At 33.3% G+C, this 18,771-nt stretch overlaps 2 long non-coding RNA genes across 3 annotated transcripts; one reads left to right on the top strand and one right to left on the bottom strand.

Moving 5' to 3' along the window:
* Window positions 1-4,680: 4,680 nt before the first annotated feature.
* LOC130460982 (uncharacterized) lies at window positions 4,681-9,181 on the top strand. Of its 2 annotated transcripts, XR_008921246.1 has the most exons (4): window positions 4,681-4,852; window positions 5,031-5,149; window positions 5,281-5,476; window positions 8,961-9,181. It is a non-coding gene; the product is annotated as an uncharacterized lncRNA (long non-coding RNA). The 2 variants fall into 2 exon arrangements; XR_008921245.1 differs by having other exon boundaries at window positions 4,681-5,149.
* A 2,836-nt stretch (window positions 9,182-12,017) lies between these two features.
* LOC110802075 (uncharacterized) lies at window positions 12,018-16,594 on the bottom strand. The gene is made up of 4 exons (XR_002537066.2): window positions 16,442-16,594; window positions 16,152-16,197; window positions 12,786-12,887; window positions 12,018-12,696 (listed from the first exon to the last, which is right to left on the bottom strand). It is a non-coding gene; the product is annotated as an uncharacterized lncRNA (long non-coding RNA).
* Between the last annotated feature and the right edge of the window lie 2,177 nt (window positions 16,595-18,771).

The raw sequence follows: 18,771 nt of genomic DNA, 5'->3' as shown, positions 1-18,771 counted from the left end.
AATCCACAAAGGTTGTACTATAAGTGTGATCCTTGCAACAATCTGAGATGGTGCAAGGGAGTAGTTGAGCAAGAAAACAGGGGACAACAACATGAAGGACAATACAGGGGAAGCTTAGACGAAGGAGAAAGTACTGAAAACATGGGAAACAATAATATGCAATGGGACTTGAAGCAAATGAAGAAAAGCTGATACTGTAATGTCAATACAAGGCATCTTACTTTGATTTTGAAATGAAGAATGACTAATCCTATTTATGTCATGGTTTGGGATGGACAGGCATAACTTAGGACTCAGGAGAGCACGCAAGTACTTTTAGCAAAAAAAGGTCAGGACTTTAGAGAACTGTTAGCAAAGAAATTGGGAGGCAACCAACATGTGAAAGAAGTCCGAGGCCAGGGTCTTATTATTGGTATAGAGTTGGATGTACAAACTGACCCGCTAGTTGATGCTTGTCAAAATTCATGAATGTTAAACTATTAATATTAACTGCTGGAAAAGGAAAATTAGTGAGATTGGTTCCTCCACTGACCATATTAGAACAAGAGCTCGAAACAGGTTCTGAGATTCTCCTCAAGTGTTTTCCGTCACTGGGTTGAAGCAGTTGAGTTGAATTTGTGTACGATGAGTCGATGCTTGCCAAATTTCCTTGTGACATCAATAGATCCAAAGCTCATAATTGGCATCGTAGCTGTAAATTAGGAATAAGTTTTCCTACTAGCTTCTCTTTGGATTATGCCTTGGGTTTAATGTACAAATTGTCATTTCAAGATATCTCACTCGTTAATCAGAACATTGATTTTCTTTGATGCTTGGATCCTTTTAATAAGTATCTTTATCCCTTATTGTTAGGCTTAGTTTGTTATTTTGATACCTATAAATTGAGTAGCTTTGTATTGAGTGGAACACACAATCAACATTATTATTTTCTCTTCTTACTACATTTGTTCATAATTAGCCTTTAGATATTATCACGACTTTAGTGGATCAAGAAGGCATAAGCAAACAATAAGCAACAACTACTTTTCAAACGAAAAAACTAGCCGTTGGAACATCAGAATAACTATTTTTAAGTTTGGGCATTTGGTGAAATAAGTTTAATAATAGGGGTATTTGGTGAAATAAATTTTAAAAAAGGGGCATTTGGTGAATTATGAAACTAGGGTAACGACGGACTAACGGACCGTTATCAGTAAGGGTATTTGGGGCATTAAGTCAATTGTCAGGGGTATTTGGTGAATTATTGGAACTTGATGGGCATTTGGTGAATTACTTCAAAACTCGGGGGTATTTCATGAAATATCTGATTTGTCATTGAATTATACTACACGGTATGATATTTTATAGTGATTTTTATTCGACGTCCTCAATCGCTAAAAACAACCTCGTATTTATGGTAAAATAATAATTTTACCCTTTTAAAATAATGACCCCCATCTCCCTTCACCCTTCGCATTCACATTTTTAAAACTTTTTTTTTGAATCGAAATTAATTACCTAATTAAATCGTTAATTAATTATGAAAATCAAATCAATTCTAAATTATTCGAATTTCAACAAATTAATTACAATTACAAATTAGGTTGTATATTTAACAAGCTTAGGCATTCAAAATTGTTAAACATATACAGTAGGTCAATCAAAAATTCAAGATTTAACAACAAGAATCGCAAATATTTAAATTTAACATCTTAAAATTACAAACTTTGCATTCGAAAAACTAAAACCTCTGAAAAGTCATAGTTAGGCTTCGAATTTGGGAATTCTGGGTTCGGCCGAAAAAAAGTCTTTTTGTCAAAATTTTAGAATGCCTTTTACATGCGGAATTGACACAAAAATCACTCGATTTCGTTGAGTAACGAAGAAACTGCCGAAAAACTGCATACATATAATTAAATAAACGCAAATTTGCAATTAATTACAATTACGAAAATTAATCACCCCTTTTAATTCCTTGCAAATTTATAAAATTTAACCATGTTAAGCAATTATTATGGAATTAATTAGAGGCTCTGATACCACTGTTAGGTTATGATACATATAACTGAATATAAATCATGCGGAAAAACCATTAAAGCCAGGAATCCAAATTAATTGTCACATAACAATTAGCATAATTAGGATGCATACTCTTTGTAGCGTGCCCTCCCTTGCTGCGCCCGAATCGAACAAGAACAAGTCTTAAGGACTCCAAGTGTCGTCCCTCCGTAGAAAGTCCACAGCACGTCCGGATCCGCCTTAGGTTTGACTAACTAGAATCTCCCTTAAGGTACTATAATTTTCGGCTAATGTGAGGCAAATAAGTGACTGAATTTTTGCTTAAAAAATTCTCTCTTTTGAATACTTGAAACTCGTTATAAATTGTGAGCATTAATCACATATTTATAGGGTATGGAAAAGGTATTGAAATCCTACTAGGAAACGAATTAATTAACTAGAATTTAATTAAAACTCTATTAATTAATTTATCCATTAGGAATAGGAATTTAATCATTAAACGAATCCTACACGATTTTAGGTTTCGTACGGAAGCACAAACACTCACACGAGCATGACCCGCATGCGCGCAGGCCATGCCCGCGCAAAGCCCACGGAGTTGCGAAGCCCACGCGAGCTACGAAGCCCACGAAGCTGCCGCAGCCTAGGCGCGCGCTGGGCCTGCCTTGCGCTGGGCCTGGCGTAGCCTTGGGCTGTTTGTGTGGCGCGCCATGCTTGCTGGACGTGGGCCTGGCTTCGCGCTGGGCCTTCGTCTAGCAAGCTCGTCCGATGCTAATTCGTACGACGCACTTCCGATTAATTTCCCGATTCCGGAATTCATTTCCGATACGAACAATATTTAACATTTTCGATTCCGGAATTAATTTCAGTTTCGAACGAATATTTAATATTTCCGTTTCCGGAATTATTTTTCGATTCCGATAATATTTCCGATTCCGACAATATTTCCGTTTCCGGCAATATTTCAGATTCCGACAATATTTCCATTTCCGATAATATTTTCCGATACGTACCATGTTTCCGTTTCCGGCAACATCTACGACTTGGATAATATTTATATTTCCGATACGATCCATATTTCTGTTTCCGGCAATATCATCGTTTCCGGAGTATTCATTTATTTGCCTTTGACGATCTCAGCTACCACTGAAACCAAGATCCGTCGATTCCGAATATCCATAGATGGAGTAATTAATGCCATTAAATACTTGGTCCGTTTACGTACTATTTGTGTGACCCTACGGGTTCAGTCAAGAGTAAGCTGGATTAATATCATTAATCCACTTGGACTGAAGCGGCCTCTAGCTAGGCATACAGTTCACTTGATCTCACATAATTATTAACTTGTATAATTAATACTGAACCGCATTTATTAGACTTACCATTAAATGCATACTTGGACCAAGGGCATTATTTCCTTCAGTCAGAGGTCGGGGTGTTACAAAAAGAATCAAAACTAAATATTGTAACAATTATTCTTGCGATTGAATATTCTCGTTTTGGATTCCCTTCCTTTGTTGACAATGCGTAGTTCACTTCTCTAATCAGTTTCACGATAGAACTAAGATAAATAAGCTCACTTAACCTAGGGGAATTAAATTCTCTCTTACCTCAAACGAAATTCCAGTAGGACATTTACTACAAACTGGTAATCTTATCATACAATTATTTTTAAAATGTGAATTTCGAATAAGTAGGTAATATTTGAGAAATGCTCGTTTATTTCAAAAATGAAAAATTCCCTCATCAACGTCTAAAACTTTATTTTCTTAAAACAAAGTATCAGCCAACAAAGAAGTAGTATATTTCATGAAAAAATATGATAAATTTGATAATGAATATAAATAGACGACCTTGTTCTTGAACATAAATAAACGAGTTGTTTATGAACTTAAATGAACGAGCATACATATGTTCATGTTCAAACTCGTTTACTAAACAAGCTTCAAAAGTTGTTCAAGATCGGATCATCAATACCTAGTATCTATACTAATATATTAAAAGGCGTTGTGAAAAACGTTTATGTTCCACGTAGTACTCTTTCCTTTGTGCCACATCATGCACTCACCAAGTGGTATATCATGTCATGGACAACCAAAAATCAATACAATGAGATTCGAACTTCAGTCCTCAAGTGTGGATGATAACTCTCACTACCATCTTAACCAACCACCAATTGTGATTTATCTTTTCACATTAATTTTCAAATAAATGTTAACATGAGTCTAAAACAACTAAATTTTTATGTGATTTTTTTATTTTCTATGGCCTATTTTGAAAAAAAAAATTAAAAAAATTAGGACAACCATGAGGAAACATGATTTCATAAGTCTCATAAGCATCAACTATAGAAATGCGTTGCATGGTTGCATATATCTAATTTGGTGTTTATTAATTTGAAGCACGTAGTTCCACTAGAAAATAAATTGTACAAATTGTAAGATGATCTAATTGAAAAATTATTTGGCATGATAAATGACGTATTGTCACAGTACAGAAATGACATTTAATAGCGTTCTTTTAATAGCGTTTTTGCCTCTTTCCCTATTAAAAACATTAAATACAACGTATTATGGCGCTTATAAGATAAGCGTTGTCATATACTATAACTATTATAGTGCTTCGCAATAAACCGCTATTAAAATCTATTAAAAATTAAATTAAATTAAAACATAAGAAAAATTGAAAACAAAAAAACCAAGTTCTCTTTTTCCCGTTTTCTTCTACGCCCCCCACCCAAACCCTTTGATGTACTCTCAAGCCTCAACCTCTCAAGATTTCCAATTGGAGTAACTAATTTAACGCCCTACAATGCCGACAACACGCTTCACATCTCAAGTGGTTTTTTTTATTGGTATAACCACAATATCTCTCTTGTATTAACCACATTTTCATGGCCGATCCATGCTTAACCTAAGTTTATATCTCGCATTTTTTGTTTTATTTAGTTAATTACATCTCCCTTTCCTTGATTTTGTTGATTATTTTTCGATTTGATTATGAATTTGTTGTTTTGTGGATTGCAATTGCAGGAGAATTTGCTTGATGTTTTTCTAGGGTTTTTGTAGGTGTTTGATTAATTGATGCTCCACCTTCGAGAGCTTGCACTGATTATGATTATCTTATCAAGCTCCTTTTAATCGGCGACAGTGTTAGTGTATTTGTTTTTTTATTGTTTGATTGAAAATACAGTTTTTTTTTTTTTTTGTAGATCTTGGACTGTTTTTCTGTATTGATCGATTTTTTTCAATTCGCGATATTCTTGTCATTATGCGTGTTTAGATGGAATCCATCCAAACTCATGCTCACAGTCCACCACCGAAGAGATATGCTGTGATGTAGATATTGACATGAATGAGAAAACAAAGATTGGATCGAGCCATCAATGCATCCATACGAGTGGAATTTGACACAGTCTCCTGGATGGGGGAGAGTCTATGATGCTTTTAGTCTCTTGCAGGCTAAGCCTAGTGATCAGGTAATCTCGAGTATAACTCTTGTTGAATAAACATGGTGTAGAAGCCAAATTGTGATGATTTTCTTCCGTGTACCGAGTTTTGATCATGCTTTTAATTACACCAAAATCTGGTTAACTGCCAATAATCTGGATGTTCATATCATCATATGCAGTGGTTTATCAATAATGAAACAAGCAGTGCTGTTTTGGATCGAAAGCCAGGACATTTCCAGTTTTGTATTGTACTCGCTCTGTTTCAAAATACTTGTCTTAGTTACAAAAAGAACAAATGTAGCAGTAACAGATTTTATAGGAGTTCTTGTAGTAATTATGATTATATCAGGAAATCTTGTTAATCACATGCACATTGCTTTAATAATTGCAGAGGTGGAATTGTGACTTTAAAATCTAGAAGAACAGTGCCATCAGTCTCCAAGTACATGTACTTAATTTTCTGTTATCAATATGTGTAAAAGGTCCTCACACATGAATGAAATCATGAACTGGCTGCAATTATTTAATTAGCCAGGCCCTAGGAAGAGTAGGAACCTTAGAGTTGTAATAATATCCCATCTGCAACGGGCCCAGCCTAAATGGATTTCTTCTTATCAATCTTTAAATGCATTAGGTCCTTAGGCTTCTGAATTGAATACGTCAATATTGCTTGTTTGAAACCTTCTGTGAAGTGAAATTTAAGCCTACACACAACTCCAAGAACCTCATTACAACTCTCATTGAATGAAAAGTACCTCGCCCTAGATTTTTTCTTCCTCACTCTCTACTCAGCATCTTCTTTTGCTTCATCTGAATTTTAGTAGTCTTTCTTCATTAGGGGGTTCTAATCTGGTTCCTCAAATATCGTCAACAATCTGGCCATTTATTTCTATAGATCCCTCAAATTTCTTGGGTACTTTGCTATTGAACTTGGTGAGAAAATGCAGGTTCTTGTCTAACACGATTTCCTTCTGTCAAGCATCGACTGCCTGTAGCGCTATGTGCTCATGCCATTGTAACCTCGATAAGTTCCTGGTCATCACACTCTAGCTTTTCCCTCATAGTATCATTCACTCAATGAATTATCACACTCAGCATTGTGTTCCATCAACACCCATCCCACGAAACGATCCCTAACCTCAACAATCAAAACTTGCAAGTTTTTAGAGTGAGGTCTAATAAGAGTTCCAGGAACAATTCTTAAATACGAAAGAATTAACACCTAATTAGTGTGTTTAAGGGAAATTTTAAAAAATGTTAACCAGCTTTGGATCTTGAAATCCCACATAACATGGAAATGCATTCCAATGTTACTAGAATAATAATCAAATTTAAAGTGCCTGATATTAAGTCCAACCTCAATTACAGTGACAGATTATACAACTGTGAGCTTCTCTTTCTCTTCTTTAAAGACATGTAACATAAATCTGAATTCAAAATCATCAAAGTTCTATCAGGTGTTTGTATGTCGCAGTACACATCGTGTCATGGGAGTTGTACAGGAATTGTACGACTCTAGTATAAGGGATCTTGTATTGAACATACTCGTAACAATGAAAAATTGTACATGATCATGTGGAATTATCCCCACATGGTGTTATTGAGGGATAATGATCTATATATCAAGTTACCAGCTCTAAATAAAGTCTGCACTAACATAATTCAGTTTAAAGTGCTCTCTAATTTTATATGATAATTAATTAATTAATGGTATTGTCTTATTTTTTGTTTCTCTTTCGAGCACTTTTCCAATTTCGAAGTGAAAGGGAGCTTGCCACAAAGTTGAAGATGAACACAAAATGGCTAAAAATACAATTAAGTATTTTATATATTATTTTGTTAGTTCGATCTTAAAATGTATGGAATATATTACTGTTGGTTTTTTTTTTTTTTTTGTGTTGTCCTTTCCAAAAAGATTACATAGATTGTGGATATTATGTGATAAGATTCATGAAGGAGATAATCTCACACAAAGTGACTTCAAATTCCTGAAGTTGTAAGTCTTATTTCTGCTGAACTTTTTTGTTTTTGCAAATCCGAACTTAGTTTTGCTGTGTATTTTTCAGACACTTGCAAAGATTAGGAGAACTAGCCTTAATAGCTGAACTCAGTTGTATTTTGCATTCATTTTCTGCATTCTGTATTCAGTTCTGCATATCTGTAGATTGATGCCCCATATTTTGCATTCTGCCCAGTTTTGCGTATCTGCATTTCGTATTTATTCAGTTAGCAGTTGGGTGCAAATCTAGGGTCAGGGTGGTACACTAGGCTAGCATTGTCAAGAACATCACCTCGTTCAAGTAGGAAACTAAACTACAGGAATGCATACAGAGTTAAATTGTGCTTGAAGCGAAGTTTAAATTGTGCTTATAGAGTTAGTAGTTATGTGCAAATCTACGGTCAGGGTGGTACACTAGGCTAGCATTGTCAAGAAAGTCACCTGGTTCAAGTAGGAAACTAAACTATAGAAGATGAAAATCCAATTATCCTTGCTCTTTAGTTATGATAGGAGATCTGCTACTTGTATTCTTAAATTTCTCACCACTACACTGTGTGACTATGTTCCTTATTTGAACCAGTTTCACCTTTAATTCTTGTAATTACCTAAACACGCCCATTAATTCTACTCCTTCATCTAGCCAACTCCCATAAAACACTGTGGATGAATCAACTAACAATCAATTCCATACTTCCCTCAATCAAACCACCTAATTTATTTACAAATAAAAAAAACCGGGGAATATTTGTGAATGGAAACTTGATATGTAGTATCTATTAACTCGAAAGTTAGAACTTTTGTAGCTTCTCTTGCCTCTTGGTATGGTTTTTCTTATTTTTGGGGAATATTTTGATTATTTACACTTCTTGTTTCTGTATTTCATGAGTTTGCTATCTTTCATGATGATTAATGAATTCCTAGTTTTCTAATTACTTTGAAGCTTGGAAGATTCCAACACATAGGACTGAGGGGGCTGCAGTCTACTGGAGTACTGATCACAATCCAGAATAGTGTAGATCGCAATTGATTAGTGTTAGGCACTTTACATACTTACCCTCTTTTTTGATGGAAATCAATTTAGCCAATTTTGATGGAGTATATTGCTTCATTTTTTTTCTGGGCACGAAAATACTACTTTGAACTTTAAAGTACTAATTTTTTTATATTTATTATTACATTTTAATATCAAAAAAAATGTAAAGTACTAATTTTTTTACACTGTACAGCATATATAACATAATTAAAATGAAAAAATTAGACATATTTGAAATTTAGGGGCCCAATTTTTGTGAATAGCACGGGCTTCTAATGTTCAAGACGGTCCTGTGTATCAGCAAGGCATTATCTGCAATTCTTTTCCAACATCATCATAAACTATTCCTATAATGTGAAGTTCAATTTGTTTTTTCTTCATGTATGGCACTTATTGTTTTTGGTAATACTAATTCTTTTGGTTTTTTCCCTTATATATATGTATGAATAATTCTTATACCCCATTGTTTTACTTTTCAGATTGTCAGTTTCCAAGTTATGACAAAGTGCAAATTGACGAAGTAAGAACCGAATGGGTGCACCGTGTTGTTCAACAATTGTATAATAGCTAGGTTATGTTGAATGAACCAATAAACATAAGACTATTAATTAATGTATTTTACGTAGTTTAATATTTAGAATTTTATTTTAGATCTATGTAATCGGTTTTATTAGGGTGACAATTGCAAAATTTCTTTTAATTGAGGTTTGGAAATTAATTCTCAACTATTTACTATTCTTCAATATATGGTGTTATTTTGTGGCAAAAAATTAAATATTTTTCCGGTATATTATAAATATATATATATATATATAAAAAAGTAGAAAATAATAACTTTGATAGCGCTTCATATACATCTGCTATTAGAAAATAATTTAAAAATTGGCGGTAAACCTTTAACAGCGTTTCTTTAATAGCGCTTATAAAGTACTATGAAATAAACATTTGAATTATCCTAATATTACATATGACAGCGCTTTTGAAAAGCGCTATTAAAATTACCTTTTACTTTTAATAGTGGAGCCATCAACAACGCTTCAAGAAGCGTTGTTAAAAGCATTAATAAGCGCTATTAAAAGCATTTTCTGTCGTAGTGTGTATCTGTGTAGTTGATGAACTTAATGGATGTTTTTCACTTTATGGTATACATGGATTTTTTTTCAAATATTGAGCTCAAGAAAAAACTAAAATTTTAACAATTCAATGTAGCAACCGGGGCATCGCCCGGGCCACACACTAGTTTAAAAAACATAACGAGCTCCATTTCAAGGACATGTAAGCAACAATATTTTGAAGACACGTGGCAGACCCGTAAGCCACACCATTTTGAAGACACGTGACCTTCAATCCTCCCTTTCAACTTCTATAACCTCCAAATTTAATTCAATTTAATTCAATGAGTTAATGACTTAATTTCTTCAATTCCTAATTTTCTCCTCTTCTCCCTCCACCTTCCCTTCCAATGTAACTGAAATGAGTTTGTCATTTAACTCATAACATCTCTTACAAATTCAACATCCCTTATAAGTACCTCACTTTCAGATGCTGACTTGGATTGCATTTCTCATCCCAAACTATCAAGGCGCAATTGAACTTTGTCGACTGCCTCAAGATCTCTGGTGACTTTCTATCTCTTTCACTCTATTTTAAGTTGAATTTCATTTATATGTATATATGAGCAATTGATAGTTGATATTTTACTGCTGGCTCGTGATTATTATTGAAATCAATATGCAGAATTCAACAATAAGATATTCTATCAAAGGATTAGATTATAAGGTGAAAAAGGGATCACCATGAAGTATTGAAGTATCGGGCAACTGTTTGGCCAACTCAAGAGTTCGCATCCTCCAAAAGAGTGACAAGTATCAAGACCATGTCTCACCAAAGAAGAGATCTCGTTTTATATTCCTCTGCTTCCATTTAACTTTTGGACTAAGCGTATAGATTTATTAGCATAACTGACAACCATGTTAAACAAGGGGGTGATGAAAGACTATTTAAAGTTGTGGAAAATGGTTTCAATTATGAGAGACTATTTTCTACAATTTTGGATAGCAAAATTATTGATCCATCTTAGATGAAATCATTCTTTTGCGGGCTTAAATTGGCATTCTCTTTGTAAATATATGCATTCGTAGGTAGAATGTCGTTATTATAAACATTATAATAATAGCAGCTTGTGCAATTGCGCTTAATTTAACTTATCATTTGTTTGAAAAATTGTAGTTTCTCCCTCAAAAAAATAGTTTTAAGTATCAAGTGAGTAAAAGTTCGTGCGAAGAACGGGCCCAAAATCTAGTTTATTAAATACATGAACATGAATGAGATTTATTCGAGCACGAGCAGCTTATTGAGAGTCTCGTTTCATTTACACCCCTAAAAAGTATGGGGAAAAGGCATTTGACAAGTACCTGTTACTAGAAAAAGAAACAAAAGTAAATAATAATTATTCTTGCAATTGAATATTCTTGCTCTGGATTTCCTTCCTTTGTTGACAATGACTCCGTTCTTTTCGCTAGTCAGTTTCACAATACAACTAAGAATATATATATATTTTTTGAATGTAAAATCAATTCATTAATAAAAAGTCATACGACATCTACAACAGAAATCGAATTTAACAAATACATAACAAATTGAATAAAAAAGAGGTATAACTTCATCAAAACTAGCGAAACAAATTGAATAAAAAAGAGGCATTCCTTCATCAAAACTACCATCGTTGGGAAGATCTTGCACTGTGGGACATCTCTCGCACATATCGTTGGGACATACACTACAAAATAAAGTCATTTTAGCAACACTTCAAATTTGTTGCTATTTTGAAGAAATCCGTTTCTAAGTCTAGTTAGCAACGGATTGGAAACGGAAAATAATGGTTACTAAAACGCTGGTTGCCATATGATATTAGCAACTAAATCCCAAACTATTTTGTTGCTATTTTTCATCCATGGAATATGGTTTCCATATTGGTTACCATGTGCAGGAATACGTTTACTTTGGTTGTTATAAATAGCAACGAACTATTAAAAAACGGTTGCCACAACTAGCAACAACTTATTAACATTGTTTGCTAAAAATAACAACAAATTAATAACATTGGTTTCTAAAAAAAGGGCAACGAATATTTATTTTAGTTTCTAGTAGGGAAACAAAATTATTTATTTGGTTGCTAATAGTAGCAACAGATAATTTATTTTTGGTTGCCAACAATGGCAACAAATTATTTATTTGGTTGCTAACATTAGCTACAAATTATTTATTTATGTTGCAAATAATGGAAACAAATTATTTATTTGGTTGCTAATATTAGCTACAGATTTTTTAATTATGTTGTAAATAATGGCAACGCATCATTTCTTTAAGTTGCTAATAATTGTTATTAAACTAGCAACAAAATTTGCACTGGATATTTTTTTGGTTGCCAAACCTAGCAACAAAATATTTTTTCCATTGCTTTATTTACTGCTCTATTTTCAAATTCTGAAATAAATTTAAATCAAATTTATTGATGCAATATTTACAACAACGAATAAATAATAAAAACTTTCATTAAAAAATCAATTCAAAGCCTACAAAAGAAGTTTTATCCCAACAAAATTGCATATATATGCAATATATAACCGGTAATCCCCTACATAACAAAATTGCATAATTTGCAATATATATTTGTTTACCTGCTTTCAATAGAAAAATAAAAACAAAAACTCTACGCTAAACTAATCGTTCAAATGTGTTCCAGTCAACAAGCCAAAAATAACACAAAACCATGCAATTTCTTCTGATAATCATCATTCAAGATTGGCGCAAAATGACATTTTCAGTTAGGAAAAGAATCTGAGCTTGCATAGCCTTCATAGCATCTGTTGTTTCTTTAAGCTGTCTTGTTGTTTCATCAAGCTTTTTTTCTGTTTCATTGAGCTTTGTTGTTGTTTCATCTAGGACCACCTTTGTTTCTTCAATCTCCTTCGCTTGTTCCAAATTTTTCGAAAAGAGTAGTTCAACATTACTTGTCAAATTAGTCACTAGCTCATTCCGCACTTTCTTGAAACTTGGGTCGTTGTTTGGTTTCACATAAAAGTTGTCAATAGCATTTACAAGACCATACACTCTCCCATTCTTCCATCCACCTAAGGCTTCCAAAAATAACTCGTTCTCTGTTTTAGGATTCGCATCCTCCAAGTTGGTAGATTTTTTGCTTTGAAAATCAGCCTGACAAAAAGGTGAAAATATGCGATTAAGACTAATGATTTTCTTTTACAAGGGCATATGTATAATAAATTATATAAGTAGGAACTCACCCAAACTTTTTGTGACGTCTCGTCCACGAATTCACCATTCTCTTTAGCATGGCCTTTGTATTACACCTCAGATGGAGTAGGCGGACGCATCAACTTTTTCTCCTAGTCATTTCAAGAAAATCATATAAATATACAAGTTTTGGCACTGATAGAATACAACTGTGAATTTGATAATTCATCTCAAAATGTAGCCATATATCATATATGCAGTACAGATCAGAAAGACAACGGTACATAAATACAGATTAGAAAGACAGATCACAAAGACAGATAAAAGGACAACAGTACAGATCAGAGGGACAGATCAGAAAGACAACAATACAGATAAAAAAGACAATAGTACAGATCACAGAGCTGATCAACAGACTTGGTACAGACATGATCAACAATACAGAGGCAAACAACTTAGAAAAATAACAGATCAGAAAGCAGCAGCACATCCAGCATGGTCAACTTTGGAACATAACACACAAGTCAACTTTTCAGGTTATAAACAGTAGAACATTACTGAACATGTGGGTACGTTTGTGTCTGCTTGCTCTCTAAACTTAAGCCACTGTATTGCCTTCAAAGCTGAGGTCTTAGCTCTGACTGGGGGACTAGAAATGGCTAAGAACCTAGGAATCAAAAAGCTGGAGGTTCAAATTGACAACCGAGCTTAACCTTAAGCTTGAACTAGATACATTTTCCATATTAGCTACATTTCAGGTTAACACAGCAACAAACAGAACTAGATCAACATACCAGAAATATCAGAACTCAGCAGACTAGAAGTTAGTAGAATATCAGAACTTAGCAGAATATCAGAAGTTAGCAGACTAGAAGTTAGCAGACCAGAACTTAGCAGAATATCAGAAGTTAGCAGACCAGTTACCTTAATGATGATTTATGTGATCAAATCATGTAATTACTAACCTATTATGGAGTCTGCATCACAACCTGCTTCAACTTCTTCAGCAAGAGAAAGAAAAAGACGAATGTCTAGTTTTGTTTCAAGTTAACTTTTACTGGTTATCTTGGCTTATTTTATTCACGTGTTTAATTCTCTAATTAAAGTAGAACAATGAAATTTGATTTTGGTATATAAATGATGTATGTCAACCTCTGTAGTATTTGAACTAGAGTTTTTGTTAGAATTAAGTTCTGGATTTGATACTTCTGAATTTGATAGCTCTAAGTTCTGAATTAAGTTCTAACACTGCAGTAGCTGTCAAGTATATCTTCTACCTAAGTCAGACCTTAATTCCACAAATATGATTCAAGTGCTATCAAATGTAATCCTAAGAGTTGCTAAATCCTAAAAATTGTATAACTAGATATATTGTATGTTACCGACGACAACCATTCATACCGCCAATAATCAAATGCAATTACAGAACAAGTGCTTCAATATTGTACTCATAGGCTATTATGTCTACAGCTGCTGCAAATGGATGAATCAAGTTCCAAAAACGTCCTACAATACTAATACTTCTAGGCTGGAAGGACTGTGTAATGAACGAACAAAACTGACTTGGCTCGTTTCCAGTGGCTGTAACTAACAGTAAGGCGAATTACATAGACCAGGGTGATGGGAAACCTTTTCTGCTGTGTTCAAGTTGACCAATCCACTGTTGCTATTAAGGGGAAATTTGGAAAATTTGATGATGTGCTAGGGCCAGGGTGCCATTGTGTCCCTTGGTTTATCGGCGATCAGATAGCAGGCAAGCTCAGTCTTCGTGTACAACAGTTAGATGTACGCTGTGAGACCAAGACCAAGGTCGGTCTCCCTATGCAAAGTTTCCAATATTCTTTATTTCAGACCTCAGTTCCACAACCTTTTTGTGGAACAGTATTCTGGTAGTCGACAACTTTCTTAGTAAAAGGTTTCCTGTAATGCTCATAACATTATCATATTGTACCAATTTCTTTACAGTGTGTAATCGTGTACCACTTGCTCCTAAATAGAACTGTGTCAATGTGTTAAAATTTCCAAGATGCACCATTAATTCTTCTTTATATGGCTTGAACAGCATTAGATGTGCCTCTTATGCTGTCAATTGTGTCTTGCATATTCTTGACTAACTATTATGGCTTACAGGAAATGTTAAAGGATGTGGTGAGAACCAAGACATATCAAAACGTAATTTATAAAAATGACTTTCTTATTAAAGACAAGGTGGTTCTTGACGTTGGAGCAGGGACTGGTATCTTGTCACTTTTTTGTGCCAAAGCAGGGGCTAAGCATGTCTATGCGGTATGTTGGACATATTTCCCATATTATTTATTTATTTTATATTATTTTAAGTCCCAGGTCCAACATCCTGGCAGATCAAGGCGTGGATTAGGAATTACACTTAGCTAGGTATTTTTTTTAGTGGAATAGCATTCCAGCTTGAAGTATAGCAGCAATGACAGCAAATCAATAATGTCTCCGAGGAGGATCCTTCTCTAGCACTTGATAGTTCATATTATGCATAAAAAATTGAAGTCCAGATCTTAGTGAGTCGTTAAACTATTAAGAAAAGTAAGGATTTTTAGCTAACATTAGACATGTAATAGTAAATTGGCAATAGAATGTAAAATTTCCTTTGTTTCTTCAGCTGATATGAACTGTGAGGAGTGACTTTTACCCTTTGTTTAGACAGCAAGATAGAAGGGGAGGGATCCCTCGTATTCGTTTCCCTTCTGAAGCATAACATTTAAATAATTCTTTGTCCCCCACCCCTCTCTTTCTCTTGAAGTAAGTCTCCTCATTAAAGCATACTAAAACCGGACGGCTTGACATGTCCGTTTGTATAATTTTCTCTTTAGCTCAACCAATATGGGTTTTTGTTTCTTTGTTGGGTGAATATCAGTTTGTTTACAAATATTATGATTTCTTGCTCTCTATTTCAGGTAGAGTGCTCTGACATGGCAAAGCAGATTGTTGAAACAAATGGATACTCTGATGGTGATGTTACTACTGCATTTTTTTAGTTGTGCCTGCTGCTTTATACTCCGACCTTGTACACAGCGTACTTCGCTGAACTGATTGTACTGAACTCATAGACTACGCTTAGGGAAAGTTTTCAAATTAAAAAGCCAGCAACTATGATTGGCTAGCCAATCAGATTTCAGCTAGTGGCCCTTGGCACGTGGACGTTGGGTTTGTTGAGTTCTACCCTATCCAATCAGACTCAGCTCATCCAGTGACCTTCCTACTTTCAGAAGAAAAGAATCACAGCTAACAAGTACAACCAGCAAACAACAGATGAACCTATACAACATGACATCACAGGCAGCCTGCCTAGGCCAAACATCACAGAAATTAACACTAAATAAATGAACTTAAATAAATAAAGATAACTGAATCAAATTTTAACAATTAAGGATAAGAATAAGTACCTGGAAACACACAACTAGGAAAGCAAGAGTGGCCGGAATCCGTTATCTATGCCGCCCGGCGATGACAATGAAAAAAAAAGAAATTAGTTATTTAAAAATTGAGATAAATTAAACTCTTTTACAGGTTTCTTTCCAAAATCATTTGAGTTTAATCAATTCGAATATCCCTCTTCCTAATCAATTTCAATCAAGAATCAATCGTTCAATCAATTAAAACCTAAAATTTAAAATTTAAAAACGGGATGAGCTACCGGAAGATAATTTAATTATTATTGTAATTTAAAGCGTACCTTATTGAGCCCGGTGCCGGAAGATGAGCGCCGACGTGAGAGAACGGGATGAGGAAGGAGAAGGCGGGGAGGTGCAGGGGAGGAGCGGGGAGCGTTAGAAAGGAGGTGAGATAGTGGGAAAGCTCTTCTAGGGCTTTGTGCCAGTTAGTTATTTCCTTTCCTATTTTTTTTGGAGTTTAATTTTTTTAATAAATTTGGTGTTTAGGCGCCAATGTTTTGATAATTCCGCCAAAATTAAAACTAGCTAAAAAGTTATATCTTTAAAAATTATTTAAAAATAGATGGTAAATAATTTTTTTTTCAATTACAATAATAAAAGGATGGTAATAATTATAAGTTATACAAGTAAAATTTAGTTTTCAATCACTAAAAATTAGTTTTCAACCATTAAAAATCAATTTTAATAATAAAAAAGAATATAGTAAAAATGAATAATTTTATAAAGTGGCTACCCAAGTTCAAAGTATTATTAAAAACAAGTTCGCATAAATTCAAGTCAGTAATCGTTTGAAAAGATATGTAAGACTAAGTTTCACCAATATATTTGAATTTCCATGTTTGAGATATTTGAATTTCATTTGTAAATATTGGTCACTATGAAAAAAAAAAATCAAAAAATCAATACTAAGAATCATAATATTTTACATATAATTACTACAATTTTATAAAGATAGTGTTTTGTTCACCTTACTAGGTAAGTCATACGGAGTAATGTACATCATAAATAATTTGCTAAAATTATATCTAGTTATTACTCGGTTAACGTACGTACATGTGTATAAATTTGATGTAGACATGGCTTGTTTTAGTTATAGTAATGGATTTTTACTTATTTCATGAAAAGTAAGTTGAGATCGATAAGCTCTAGTAATTCCAGATAAGTCTGAGTAAGATAATTAATAAGGTGTGTGTTATATTCACCTTTTAACGTATCTGAATTTAAATGGACTTAACATGCATAACCTATTGATCACAACTTATTAAGTTGTGATTGTACTTGGTCTAATATTAATCAAGCTCGAGAACAATTTAACTACTCAAAGTAGAAACTGGTACTATTGCACGATAATTATAATAAGTTATAATGACATATACTCCTTACACTCTTAGATTCAATTCTCTACCGTTAAAAATTTAATACACTAAATCTAGATTTTCTACTTTGTTATCGTTTTCCCCCCACAACTATTTATATTCGCTATCCTTATATTTTTCTGTAATGCTGCATAGTATGGAATATAACTATGTATAATTGATGTTTCCATACGATTATAGACTTTCTTTAATTTCTTACAAGTATTATTTAACCTTTATTTTATCTACTTTTATGATCACAAAAGAATATTACAGTCACCAAGATCATTTACATACGTTGACCTTTGAATTCTTGCATATAAGACTAGTCAAACTTAATGAAATAAACAACTCCTACTTTTAGGTAATTATCATAAAAAAATTTAATCACCAATTTGCATTAGTAAAAAAACAAGTTTGATGTCATTCTAACAAATTGTAAGACCATGTTTGCCGTGACAATAAATCATATTGTCTATATATGTAAGTTGTTTTTGCATGTTGCTAAAAGTGTTCGAATTGAATAACTTTATAATTTTATCAACGAATTTACAACCAATAAAATTAAGATTTAAGGCCATTATATATAGCAGCAAACAATAAAGCATAAACTTGTTTCTAATGACAACAAAACAGGAATCACTTGCCATAGGTTGTTGAAAATGGATTCAACGAACTTTTTGACCATAATGAAATGCATGTCCATATGATTTAGCAACGAATTTTTACATAACGTGCTTCTAATGTAAACAAATATGTAAATCTTATGTCATGTTGAACCGGATAATAATACAACTTATTTTCAATGGAAATAAATCAAATCAAACATTTGTTTTCACATTGTGTTGCTAAAACTATTTATTTTTTATCTTTTTAAATAAATAAATCTGATTCCATGTTTTAGCAACAATAGTTAAGTGGTTGGTTTCTAATGACAACAAATCAAGTATTTGTTGCCATGTTTTGTTACTAAATGGAAACAAATCAAAATTATGATGCCATCTCGCAACAAATAATAAAAATATTGTGTTTCCATTTGCAACAAAACAAATACATGTTTCCATAGTTTGTTGCTAAAATTGATTAAACGACGTGGAAATATATACACATAACGTAGCAACAAATTTTAACATAACTTGTTTCTAATGGAAACAAAATAAAAATCTGATGTCATGTTAGCAACATATAGATAAACAACTTATTTTCAATGGCAACAAATCAAACATTTGTTTCCACATTGTGTTGAAACTAATTTT

Source organism: Spinacia oleracea, chromosome 5 (assembly GCF_020520425.1).
Source record: "Spinacia oleracea cultivar Varoflay chromosome 5, BTI_SOV_V1, whole genome shotgun sequence".
Lineage (NCBI taxonomy): Eukaryota > Viridiplantae > Streptophyta > Magnoliopsida > Caryophyllales > Amaranthaceae > Spinacia > Spinacia oleracea.
The sequence above is the reverse complement of the archived record's forward strand: the minus strand, read 5'-3'. Positions and strand labels throughout refer to the sequence as shown.